Source organism: Centropristis striata, chromosome 7 (genome assembly GCF_030273125.1).
Source record: "Centropristis striata isolate RG_2023a ecotype Rhode Island chromosome 7, C.striata_1.0, whole genome shotgun sequence".
NCBI lineage: Eukaryota > Metazoa > Chordata > Actinopteri > Perciformes > Serranidae > Centropristis > Centropristis striata.
Window position 1 is genome coordinate 34,622,405 of NC_081523.1, and position 13,274 is coordinate 34,635,678.

Genomic DNA, 13,274 nt, shown 5'->3' on the forward strand with positions numbered 1-13,274 from the left:
CCGGTCATATTAGAAACAAGCGGAACAGGACCGGGGCCAGCTGGGAGAAAACAATAATGAGAAGAAATTTATTTGTCATTATGCAGTTCAAGAAAAAAGTCTACATGTCGAAGTCACTTTTTGAGTTGATAAAGTTGTAAAGATGTTCACTGCTGCTACAAGCTGATTCTCATGTCATAAAATGAGCAATACGATATTTAAGGTTCAGCAGAACTAAAATCCCCGACACATAAAAGAGATATTCTGAGTAGAAGCTACTTTTTGTTGTTTTGGGAAAAATTTGCTTTTATGTAATTTATGTGAATAATTTTAAACAAATATCAGACATATTGAGGAGAATCAGGTTGTAGCTTGCAGTCTACTTAACTAACTCAAAAAGCGACTTTATTCGCCACATTTTAACTTTATTTCTTGTCATTTCAAGTTTTTTCTTGAAGTGCATGATGATTTCCCCCCTCTTATTATTTATTTTCTTCTACTTGGCCCTGATCCTCTCCCATGGGAACAGATAGTTATTCTTTATGGTTTCTTTTTGTCATCAAAATTGTGTTGTGTTTTCTTTCAAAGATCACCTTAAATCCAGTGTTTATCATAGAAAGAAATTGTAAAAACAGCCATTATCGACGAAATTTGAACTTCCCAGTGGTCATTGAACGGATCATCAGTTATAAAAAGTGACCAAAACTTGTGTTAAATGTTGATATTTGTGTCACAATCTCTTTATTCTACATGTGTCATTTAAAAAAGAAAAAGCGTTTACACTAACCAGATCCTGGAGGAAAAGTGTTACATATATACATAAATTCTATTTTATTCCAATTAAAAAATAATAATGCTAAAATTATATAATATAGAAATAATGAAATTATATATATATATATATATATATATATATATATATATATATATATATATATATATATATATATAATTTCTGTCATTATAACATTTTACGTCTTTTTTGTCATTTTATGTCCTTTTTTTGTGGACATTTTGTGGACTTATATGTTCATAGAGATTTTATATATTTACAGTAAAGAAAATGTAAAAAGAGTAAAAACACCCTGAAACGTCTCTTTGGGGTCCAGATGTTTTGTTGACCTGCACCTTTATGGATTTTTTTTGTCTGTGTTTTCTTCTTTTTCTAATGTGATAATATATTTATTAAATTGCATCTAAACTGACACTAACTGTTTTGTAGGTGTCCTTTAAAGTGCAGGACGTTCTCTGCTTGTCCAATCTACAAAGATTAGATTTGGGTGAGTAAAAATAAAAGCCTTCAAACTAAAATACTTTTTTCTACAGACAGGAAACTCTAAATTTCACATTTATCGCAAATTATGTTTAGGTTGTGTTATGTATTATGCATGTATGCAACTATTCCTGTGATATTTAGTGGTTATTCCAAAACAGTTTTGCGTTTGAGTTTATATTTATCAGTTGGAACATTTCACAAGCTGTCTGTGAACACTTTGATTGAACATGTGCCTGAAAGAGTTAGTAAATTACCACAATGTGTCTTCCATGGTCATGTTTTTGTCACTATCTTTATAATATTTTGCAGGGTGATGGCTGGCCGGATGAAGACTTGGAAGACTCTGAGGCTCCTGATCCTCCTCAGCCTCTTCAGCCTCAATGAGCAATTTGGTGAGAAATATTTGGCATTTTACCGCCGTAGAGTCCAGGCTCTGTTCTACCTTTACAGTTGCCTCCACTGAGAAGCAGCTGTTTTAGCAGAGTAATGTTACGTCTCTCAATCATGACCAACAGCTCCTCCTACCGGCTGCTCTCCACAAGGGATTTTTAAGGGTTGGATACAGAATTTTCTCAACTATTTTAGAGTAAAAACATGATAAATCAACCTTAGAGAGGAAGGAAGGAAGGAAGGAAGGAAGAATGGAAGGAAGGAGGGAAGGAAGGAAGGAAGGAGGGAGGGAGGGAGGAAGGACGGAGGAAGGAAGGAAGGAGGGAGGGAGGGAGGGAAGAAGAAAGGAAGGAAGGAAGGAGGGAAGGAAGGAAGAAAGGAAGGAAGGAGGGAGGGAAGGAAGGAAAGAAGGAGGGAAGGAAGGAAGGAGGGAAGAAGGGAAGAAGGATGGAAAGAAAGAAAGAAAGAAAGAAAGAAAGAAAGAAAGAAGGAAGGAAGGAAGGATGGAAGGAAAGAAAGAAGGAAAGAAGGAAGGAAAGAAGAGAGGAAGGAACAGCATCTTACAGGACAGTTGATATGATATGGCCTGTTTGGAAATGATGCAGAGGCAATGACAGAGAAAAATAACAAAATGTAGAAGGAAAAGCTGCTCCTGTGAAAAGGTTTTCATATATTATTTGACTTTTATTTACTCTTTAAGTCCAGTTAAGGTTTGGCCTTTGATCTTTACATTTCACTTTGTTTCCCAGAGGTGAGAGATGACGAGTGGGAGGACCTCAGCCCTGATATCGCTGCGCTGCATCCCCAAAGGTGTGTTAAAGAAATGTTTGAATAAATGTCTCCAACTGTAATAGGCATATCTGTTTTTGTAAATATATTGCCGGTTAATTTTTACATATTTTGGTGGATTTTTGTGTCTGTTGTCGCTGTTTTATTAACTTTTTTATTTTTTTGTAATTTTGTCTTTTTTGGTGTTTTCTGTCCTTTTTTTTGTAATTTTCACATATTTATTGTATTTTTGTCTTTAGTTGCTCTTTTATGACTTTTTTGGTAATTTGTTTTCTTTTTTGGGGTAATTTTGTGTGGGGTTTTTTGTCCATTTTTGGTAATTTTGTATTTTTATGTGTTTTATGTCTACTGTTGCTCTTTTATGACTTTTTCAGTCATTTTGTGTCATTTTGTGAAATGACAATCATTGTCTAGTTTTAAAATGAAATATAACAAGGTGTCCAGTATCGGTTGGCTGTGTCACCATCCAAAATTGACCAATTGCAAGAAGCCCAACCTACTGTTGGGGTACTACACCCAGAAGAAAACTGTGAATAGAGGAACTTTTTGGTACTCTGGTACTTTGGTACCTCTTCAAGAATCGCCACCTTAATGCGGTGGAGGGGTTTGTGTGCCCCAGTAACGCTGGGACCTATGGGGAGCAATAGCTCCTGGTTGGGTCTCCCAAGGCAAAGTGGTCCCAGGGGAGGGGCCAGACTATCAGAAATCAGCGTACCTCGCCCAGCACGGGTAAACCGGGGCCCCTCCTGGAGCCAGACCCGAGAGGGGAGCACGCAGGTGAGCATCTGTTGGCCGGGCCTTTGTCCACGGAGCCCAGCCGGGCTCAGCCCCAACAAGCTACTTGGATCCGCGACCTGTGGGTTCACCACCCGTAGAGTAAGGCACAAGGGTAAGGTGTTATGTGAGCTGGGCAGCAGGTGACGGCGGGTACCTGGGCGTGCTGAGCCCCCGACGGGCTCTGGGGACGTCACCTCACTGGCAGGGAAGGAGCCCGAGCTTGTGCGGGAGGTCGAGTGTTACCAGCTAGAAATAGTTTGATGATCGATTTCATTATTGTACCATCATCAGATCTGCGGACGCATGTTTTGGACACTCAGGTGAAGAGAGGAGCAGAGCTGTCAACTGATCACCACCTGGTGGTGAGTTGGATCAGGTGGCGGGGGAGGATGCTGGACAGACCTGGCAACCCAAACATGTAGTGAGGGTGAACTGTCTGCAGGGTCTTCAAATCACACCTCTGGAAGAATTTATCCAGTATCCGCGGTGAGGTTGGGGACATGGAGTCCGAATGGCACAAACCATGAAAATAATCTGCAAAACATCCGGACGATTCATATTATTTTTGCCAGCTGTACGGGACCAGCAGCTGGCAGCGCTGGGACCAGCAGCTAACCGCCAGTTAGGCTCCACCCACAAAATACGTCATCTCTGTTGGTAAACAGAAAATTGGTCTATAACACTCGTCTGTGAAACTGAAATGTTCTACTGCTTTACTTGTTTACTGAATCATGGTATTTGTTGTGCACCCCCATGATAAACGTGTTAATCTTCCTTTAGGGAGGACACTGACAAAAACCCAATGAGTTTGCTGGATCAACAGAACGATGATTTCCCAGCTTCTGTTATTAAGAGTGAACAGGTTGGTGGATTTTGAAGTTTAAAAAAACGTAATGTCACCACAATGAAATGAAATGTCTTGAGATCAGTGTTTATGTTCTCCAACTTCTTTATGATCATCTATATAAAAATCTGTCATTTTGTGTCGACCTGATGTGGTGTATTTTTATGTCATTTTTAAAAAAATATTTATGCAGGATTTGGAACAATTCTTGGCAGGAGCTTCAGAGATCTTCCACAGCTACACTCAAAAACTTCTGGTCATGACTGATGAAGAAAAGTCAACAAATGACAATGTCCAACAGGAATACAGCATGGATCCTGATCACTCACTTATAGTAAGCAAAGAATGCCTGTATGATGTGTCATGTGTACCAAAAGCAGACAGAAACACCGTCGCGAAAATATTTGGAAGTGTTTCAGAAGATGGCCAGACTGTGTCTGGCCTCTCTGGCTCCTCACTCGCTCAGCTGATGTTGAAACCATCTTTGAAAACCGTGGCAGTGTTCTCCCTCGATGGAAACATAACCAAAAACTTCCGACATAGGTTCATTCGTGTTCTTATGGATCATGGCATCAAAGCAGTCTTAGAAACACACCAGGGCAATAAAGAGACTTATGAGACTATGAGTCCAATTTCTCGCTCAGTTTCTCGTTATGAAAAACAAACACCAACTGCTCAACCCGGGCAGTATGACCACCAGCAGATCCTCATTATGGGAAATGACCCTGTTGTTGAAAAATCTGTTATTGTCCTTTATGAGAAGCATCGAAGTGATACCTCTGTCTACATTATTAAAAATAAAACACCAACGCTGATTAAGGGTGAGTCCAAGCCTCTGACAGGAGAGAGCACACTGGTGCTGGTAGGCAAAGGCCAGAGAGCCGATGGCTCAGGAGAGATGACACTGTCAGGGTACCGAGCGCAGGACGTTGCTACGATCATTTCCAAAACCTTCAGAGTTTCAGATGAAATCAAAACAATAGATGTGGTGGCCTCTAAGGTCCCATCAGATCACGCCTTCATGGAAACCTTGCTGAGGAAGCTCAGCATCAAGACAGAGGTGCACTTCCGGGACGTTTTGTCCCAGGTCAGCCATGGAGAGGAAGTTTCACAGATCTTCACAGGGGTGAGATATCAAGGTAAAGACGAGAGCAAGAAAGCGGTAGTTTATCGTAACAAGAGGGATGTTACCGACTGGCCAGCTTCTCCTCGGAGATTTATTGACCAGAATGTTTTTGCACAGTTGGCGACTGCTGACCAAGAAGCTTGTAATGAACTTGAAGCTCTGTCTTGGGCATTTTTTCACCAAGAGCTGCCCCCTCCTGAAAAAATCAAAGCCGAAAACGTGAATCTCCAAAAGTATTATTTAACAGAAAAAGGAGACAAAGAGACCATGAAGAAGATAGAAGATGAGCTGCTTCTGAAAACTGCTCTTTCAAACTGTTATGAGATAAAATCAGGAGAGGATGTTCGAAAAGTCATCCTTCACTACGCAAAAACACGAGAAGTTAAGCTCACATACCTGATGGTCAATGGCTGGATATTGAGTGTTAAACATGACAATCTATACGTCGCTCCAGTTGGAAAAAGGTTGGACCAAAACAAAAAAGACCAGATTAAGGAAATCAAGGATTGCATCGATGAACAAATAAAGAAAGAAAAATACCCTGACATGCGAGAAGCAATTAGTAAAGTAACCACAGATAATCCAGTAGAACCCTATGCTAAATATGTGGAAAATATTCTTCGTGAAGAACCCACATCTGTTGCATCACTTTCCACTGAGGCCTGGTACACCACATACTTTACTGCATCTATTATAAGTGAATCTGCTAGAAATTTTCGGACATTTCCTCTGATTCTTATGGCCCTGGATATGTTCAACAACCCAGACAACGACATCAAAGGGAACGGACTGAAATTCCTTGTTGATGAACATTCAATGGCAAGAGGATTTTCTTGGATTGACCCAAGCAGGCGTGGATTTCGTGGCTCAGTAACAGCCGAAGGTTCTAGCAAATTAAAAAATAAAAAGCCTCCAAGCAAGGATGATTTAATCAAAGATTTGAAGGCACTCATAACGCGAGAAGTCAAACTGTACAAATTGTGGAAAAAAACGATAACGGCTGATGTTTTGTCTCGGATGCTGGACATTGCAAAACGTTACAAGATAAGTGAGACTAAAGAAGGAGATAAATACAAGGAATCCAAGAAATACCTGGAGAAACTCAATGTTCCTTCAACATCAGGCACATAAGGAGGTTATGATGACAGAAACGTAACATCCCAAGACCCACAATCAGAAAATCAGTCTTAAGGGCACTGACAAAAAGTTCTGTTGTGTGGTAGCTATAAAAAAAAAAAGCAAAGACAGTGTGAATTCCATTGATCATTTGACCTTGATTTATTATTTGTGATTTGCATTCTTCTTTGGCTGATCTTACTTACTGAAAGCTATTCAGTCAATCAAATTGAAAAACCTTGTTTTCTTCTTAAGATCACGGTATCTTGATTGTATATTTAATGTACCGATCTCCATCTATCAACCGGGTTTTGGAAAAAACATGTCTAAACAAACCAATAAAATCATATTAATAACTACATATTGTGTTTTGATTGTAGCCAAATTATTTTGACTGTTAAAACTGTTTGTCCTCAAATGTTTCATAATCATATTAAATCAATTCAATTACTTGAATCAAATCAAGTAAAAGCACAGTTGCAGGACGTGGTTTGACTAACCCTCTGAAGCCCAACAAGCAGTTTCGGGATGTGTTTTGCTCTTTTTACATTTTCGTGTCTGTGTGTTTCACTGAAACATATAAAAGGTCTATAAATGTTTAAGTCCTGCAGCTCTGTGGAGCACAATCAGAACAACTTCAACATGTCTTTGTGCATAATACCACAGTTAGAATGACAGAAATCAGTAAAAAAGTTGAATTTTTTCCGATACATTTTCTTTTTGAAATTGGAATAAAATAGAATTTATGTACAGGATCATCTCAATACATCAGAATATGATGAAAAGTAAATTTCCAGTCGTTAGATTCAAACGGCCCCAACCAAGTATTGAGTCATATAGATGGACATAATCAGAGGCCAACGTTTCCATAATAAACATACTTTTTAAAATTGGTCTTATGTAATATTACTTTTTTTTGAGACACTTAATTTTAGGTCTTCATTAAATGTAAGCCATAATCATTATAATTAGAAGAAATTAAATAAATTAAGACATGAAATGTTTCATTCTGTGTGTAATGGATCTATATAATGTGAAATATCCACTTTTTGAATTGAATTACTGACATATAAAACTTTTCTATGATATTATAATTTGTTGAGATGAACCTGTTTAGTTTCAAGTTCCCACAAGTGTCCTGAATGTTGAATGTTGAATGAAAAAGTCACTTTTTCCCCAAATTTCCCAATGTATAAGTTATCACAATCCTCGACAGTACTGTACACACAGAAAAAGTAAATAAGACTAAATGTTAATATCAATTTTGAATGCAACCACATCATGACACTACAATCACTCATTAACATGCCAGCACGGTAGTTACCACCCAACTCTACGGTAAGTAAATCATGTTGCAGTAGTGAGAGAAACGACCTGTCAGGCTCTTCAGTTTAGCTTACTGCCACATCCTTTATTTGTTCTCTTACTTTATGATGAGCAGGACGGAAACAATCATCTAAACAACAATAAATCATCATTGAATAAGCCTTTTAAATTTTAGAAACAAAATCATTTAAAAAACGGTGAAAAGTCTGGCAGCAAAAGTTTTAACACTTCAAATACTGTCATATTGAAATTAAAGAAAAAAAACTTGAGTCTACAGATATTTTTTTTAAATACAGATATTTACTGTATATTATCAATTTTTTAAAAGAAATTATCTGTGAAATAACCCGCTTACTGCTATTTGACAGTGACTTTTACAGTGGATATATTTTTAATAACAGATATTTACTTTATATTATCTGTATTTTTTTTTTTAATTATCTGTAAAATAATTTATCTTTATTTTACAGTGTATGCACATGTCAAGCTACAGGTGTGCTAAAACTCTGCTCCATTACTGTATTTATTTTAAAAAACACAGTATAAAAAATATCTAATTTGTTGAATATCCGAAACTACAGTTAACTTACTACTTAGTTCACTTTTGTCCTGATACTCAGCCTGTAGACTTCCATCATGGTGGTTTATGCTTCTGTGTGGTTCCCGGAGAAAGAAGTTTGAGGTACTAAAAAAGAAAAAAGAAGAATAAAACAGTCAAGTCTTACATCACAAGAGTAAACCTCATCTCCACCCACAAAGAATACGAATGAGCTCATCTCAGAGGTAAATAAAGCACTTTTTACTGCACTACATGAGAGTTTTTCCTCCCCTTTTGGATAGCGGATTGGATCAGATCTTGAAAATGGGTTCTTCAAAACAAAAAACAGATTACGTAATCGGATTAGGTCACATAATGCAATCTTGGTTTTGATCCAGATCAAACCTTTAGTTTGGATTTTTTAGAACTTTTTAGTAAGATTGGGATCACTTTGATCCAAAAACTCTGGATTATACTGATCCCATCAGAAGGATGGATTCAGCGTGGATTTCAGGCCCAAAATATAAGAAACTTTAAAATTGTATCAAATAATACTACATTTGGATCATGCAGTATAGCCTACAAAATATCCTATTTATTCATACGGTTTTAATTTGATTTGTTTATCCATCAGGCTACAGTGAATAGGTGGATATAACATATTCAGTATAGGCCCACAGCAAAGTAGAAAGCCTCATAAAATAATCCCCCAAACAGGGTGGGAATTTCACGACGGCAATGATGGCACTCTGGCCTTGATGCCCTGTGAAAAAATGCTCAATTTACGGCCAAGGTGGCCTTTGCTAGGGTGACCATATTTTGATTTCCAAAAAAGAGGACAATCGGCACGGCCTCGAGACACAAATTCAGACAGGCTTCTCGGAGGTTGATGAACATGCTTTATTGTGCTTCAATGGTGCAAAATTAACTTCTGTAATAAAATAAAATGAAATCTGTAAAAACTTGTAACAAAATAATAGCTCTCGTAGACTCTTTTCAAATAAATGAATAAATAATATGAAATAATGTTCTAAATATGAACTCTTCTGTTAGAAAATCTAGCTTCAACAATATATCTCTTAATAACTGCAATAAGATAAATAATAGAAGAGTCTCACAAAGATACTAACTGAACAAACAAAAAGGATCTATACTTTTCATCTTTAGTTGTCTTTGAGCTTTGAGCTTTGAGATCTCCAGCACCTTTATTAGACACTGAGACATATGTGCCAGCATAGCACATGGTGCACTCAGCCTCCCACCTGTGACGAAATTTTTTTTGCAGTTCATCTGTGAAGCTGCACTTACGCTTCGGCATTTCCCGTGCAATGCTGCTCCGCTGTTCGATCTGCCCTCTGTCTGCTCTGCTCTCTGTCTCTCTCTCTGTGTGTGTGTGTGCGGCGCTGACCCGCCCACAAGGCAGCCTCTTGGTAATTACGTCTCGCAAAATTGGGTGCAAAGCGCCGGTCAATTTACGTGCACGTGTAGGCTACTGGTCCTATGAAAAACAGTGAACACCGGACATTCTCGTGAATTTATAAAACCCGGCCGGACGCCCCAGACAGGACGTAAAAAGTGGACATGTCCGGGCAAAAGAGGACGCTTGGTCACCCTAGCTTTGCGCCTCTGTCAAAGTTACTGTATAAACAAGTTAACCCGACCCACTCCCCGTCCTTCGAGACATGCGCATCAACACATCAACACATGGCTCATTTGAATATTCAATGAGCCATGTGTTGATGCACAGCACAGGTAAGCTAGCGGGACAAGCTGTTTTGATATGTTGTGACTGAAGTATGTGGTAGTATTTGACAGAACTTAACATTTACGTTTTTATAGAAAGTACTATTGATAGGTAATTACCATTGTATTAGCCTATTTAAAGTCGACTCTTTAGCCTTACATTTTTGCCTCATTAAAACTAGCTTTAGCTAGCTAGTTGGGATAGCGCTAACATCTTCTCTACCTCAGGGACAAGGGCTAGACATTTAGCTGATGTAGATTTCACCTCAGCAGGTTCCTTTTTTATGGCATTTATCTTTCCTTACTCTTAGATGAACTCGGGCAGGATATTAATTTTGCCATCTTTTCAAAATATATGCATTTGCCATCTTTTCAAAACAGGTTCATTTGTCATTTTCCAAAAAGGTTCTTTCTAATATAGGCCTATTTAATATATTGTGCATTAATGTTTCTTGGTTAATGAGAATGTTAAGGTATTAATCTGAAAGGTAAAACCAGCGTAATTTAACCAAACGGCCTTTATGCCCTGTCATGTGGCCTTTGTGCCACTAAAATAAGTGTGAACAGGAAGGCCAAATGGCCTTGCCCCCAAAATGACGAAATTCCAAGCCTGCCCCCAAACAGCTGTCAATATTGACCACAAATATTATATTTAATTCTGTCACTAATTAATGTATATTCATCACAATGAAAGATATTTATGTTTTGTTTTTAGATTATTTTTAGTGATGCATGCAATGATAAAACAGAATAACAAAGCAATGGCAATGGCATCACTGTTTTTTGAAATCCAAAACAAATCCAAATCAGAAATAGTGTCAAACTATTGTGTCCCTTGTTGCTCTTTACATATCTATATGTATCATATCTATAGTTCTACATTGTGATTTCCTACTTGAGCGCTGCTTATCCAGATTTGGTGATCCTGAAAAGTATCTATCCGGATCATATTGATCCAATCCGATGTTGCTTTGAAAAACCGTCTCAAAAGTAAAATGGATTACGTGATCGTGGATTGCAAAAAAAAATAAAAGGATTACCAATCCGGATCAATTTTATCCAGATTAAACCTTTTGAAAACCAGGCTGATGTTTGTGATAAACTGAAGGATGAATTGTTCCTTTATGTGTGGAGAAAGTTCTCCTCATGCTTCAGCTGAATAAACTCTTTAAAACCCTCTTGGATCCATTGGAGAAGTCAAACAGCTGTTTATCTGATTTATTAATATATATAAGATATTCTTTTTTTAAGGTTTTGATGTCTTAAACTTCTATAAAAATATAAATATTTAAGAAGGTGTTGGATTTATTTGCACATTTTTAAAGACTATCATTTTATTTGTACTTGTGCTTTACTTGAGTATTTCCATTTTATGTAACTTTATACTTCTACTTCACTACATTTGGAGGCCAATATTTATAATCTTTTTTACTGCACTACATTTAGCTGCTAGCTTTGCTTACTTTACAGGTCGAGAGAAACATCAATTTAAAGTGATTGGACATTTAAAAAAAACAAAAAAACAGCATATTAACTAATTAAAATGAGCGCTACCTTGTGTGTTGACATCAAAAAGTTCTCTGTGCCCTTAAAACTGTGATGTAGCCCTGTAAGATTTCTCTTTATTGTCATAAAAAAAACCTATGCTATTAAATATGTCTTCTAATTTAAAAAAAATGAAAAATACGAATAATAATAATAGATTATGAGTGAATTTTTATGAACCTGACCGTCAAAATAACAGAGAGCTGCTGTTTCTGGGAAAGCCAAATAAAGATCACCATCATCACACCCGGGACCGTACTTCCGTCTTTCACAATAAAATGTGAAAATACACACTTTTTAAGATCGTCAACGCGTAATTAGAAATGTATAAATACATCAATGGAATTTCACATGTATACTGTTAAACATGTATAAATCAGTTCTCCTTACACTGGTGGAAGTGATCTTTCAAATGCCCGTGAAACGCAGGGAAGTCATTGTGGATTTGTCCAGTTCTGGTTAGGGAAAAAGTACCAAAAGTAGTCCGACTGGTCACATAGTAACTATAAATACTGCAGGGTTTCCACTATATGCATTTAGCAGCGGAGCCCTGCCGGGAGGCTAGCCCAGGCAGCCACCTCCAGGTTCAAGCAGTGAGGAAAACCAGGAAGTGCATTAAGCTGCATTCTACCAAAAATTCCAGCAGGGGGCGCTAAGTTTGGCTGCAGAAATATTTGGCTCCATTCATTTCAATACAGAATGAGAAAATTTCTCACTTGAATTATTACCTCAGAATGTTTTTTAGGACAACACTATGGTCTCATTTGCTAGTAAAAAATCTGCGATTTGCAATTTCTGCAATCTGCAATTTGATGTTAATACCGGTAGTTCTAATAATGGCCCCATTTAGAAGAAAATAGAAGATAAAGAATTGTATGATTTGGGGAGTGGCTACCTTTGATTGACAGGTCACTAACAAGGCGAGCCATCATCAGGAGAGGAGCAGAACAGTTTTCTGAGGTCAGTAACATACATTTTGTTTTTTGCTAAAACTAACATCCCAGTTAATGCTCCAGTTAATGCTAACATGAATTAGCAGCGACTTCTCTCAGTCAGGTTGAGGTGTAGAGAGGCTGTATCGGAAACAAGATGGTGACACAAGATGATTGCGAGTGTAACGCTGAACTCGAGGCTTCCAACGGGCAGTCCACAAACCAATGGGTGACGTCACGGTGAATACGTCCATTATTTATATACAGTCTATGGTTAGACCGCCTTCAAAATAAAAGCAATATTCCAGTTAACGTTATTTCACAGTATTTTCACAATCAGAAAATTCACGAGTGCGTCACTTATGAATACAGGAATAGGAACACTTAAAGGCTATTTGATCAATTAAAAAAAAATGCATAAACAAGTAAAAGTAAATAAATAAGGAAAAAGCTCTTGCTTCTTGATGTTTGAGATTTTAGTATTTCAGCTGGACTACATTTACAAAGTGAGCACACCTCCTTTGTGTCAATAAAGTTATTTCCTGTAACACATGTAACTCTCAAAATAAGAAATAAGACTGTCAAAATATGATGCCTTCAATAAAACAGCAGAACCCTTATTGTCCTTTACAATAATTCATTAAAATATGCAATGATTAAGATGGAATAGTGGCATTAGAAGTGCGAGAGGCACCAAATTTAGGCTTTTAGGGAAAATTTTTCTCCAGGGGGGCAGGACCCCACTACTTCGATCAATTGGTTCTGGTTCTAAAGCTTGTGCTTGCTCACTTTTTATACTTTATAAGTTGCTGATTGATATTTACACACTCACAGCAGCCAGGGGACAAATATCCTTTTACCAAAAGTCATAGTTCTGAGATAAAAAGTCAAAA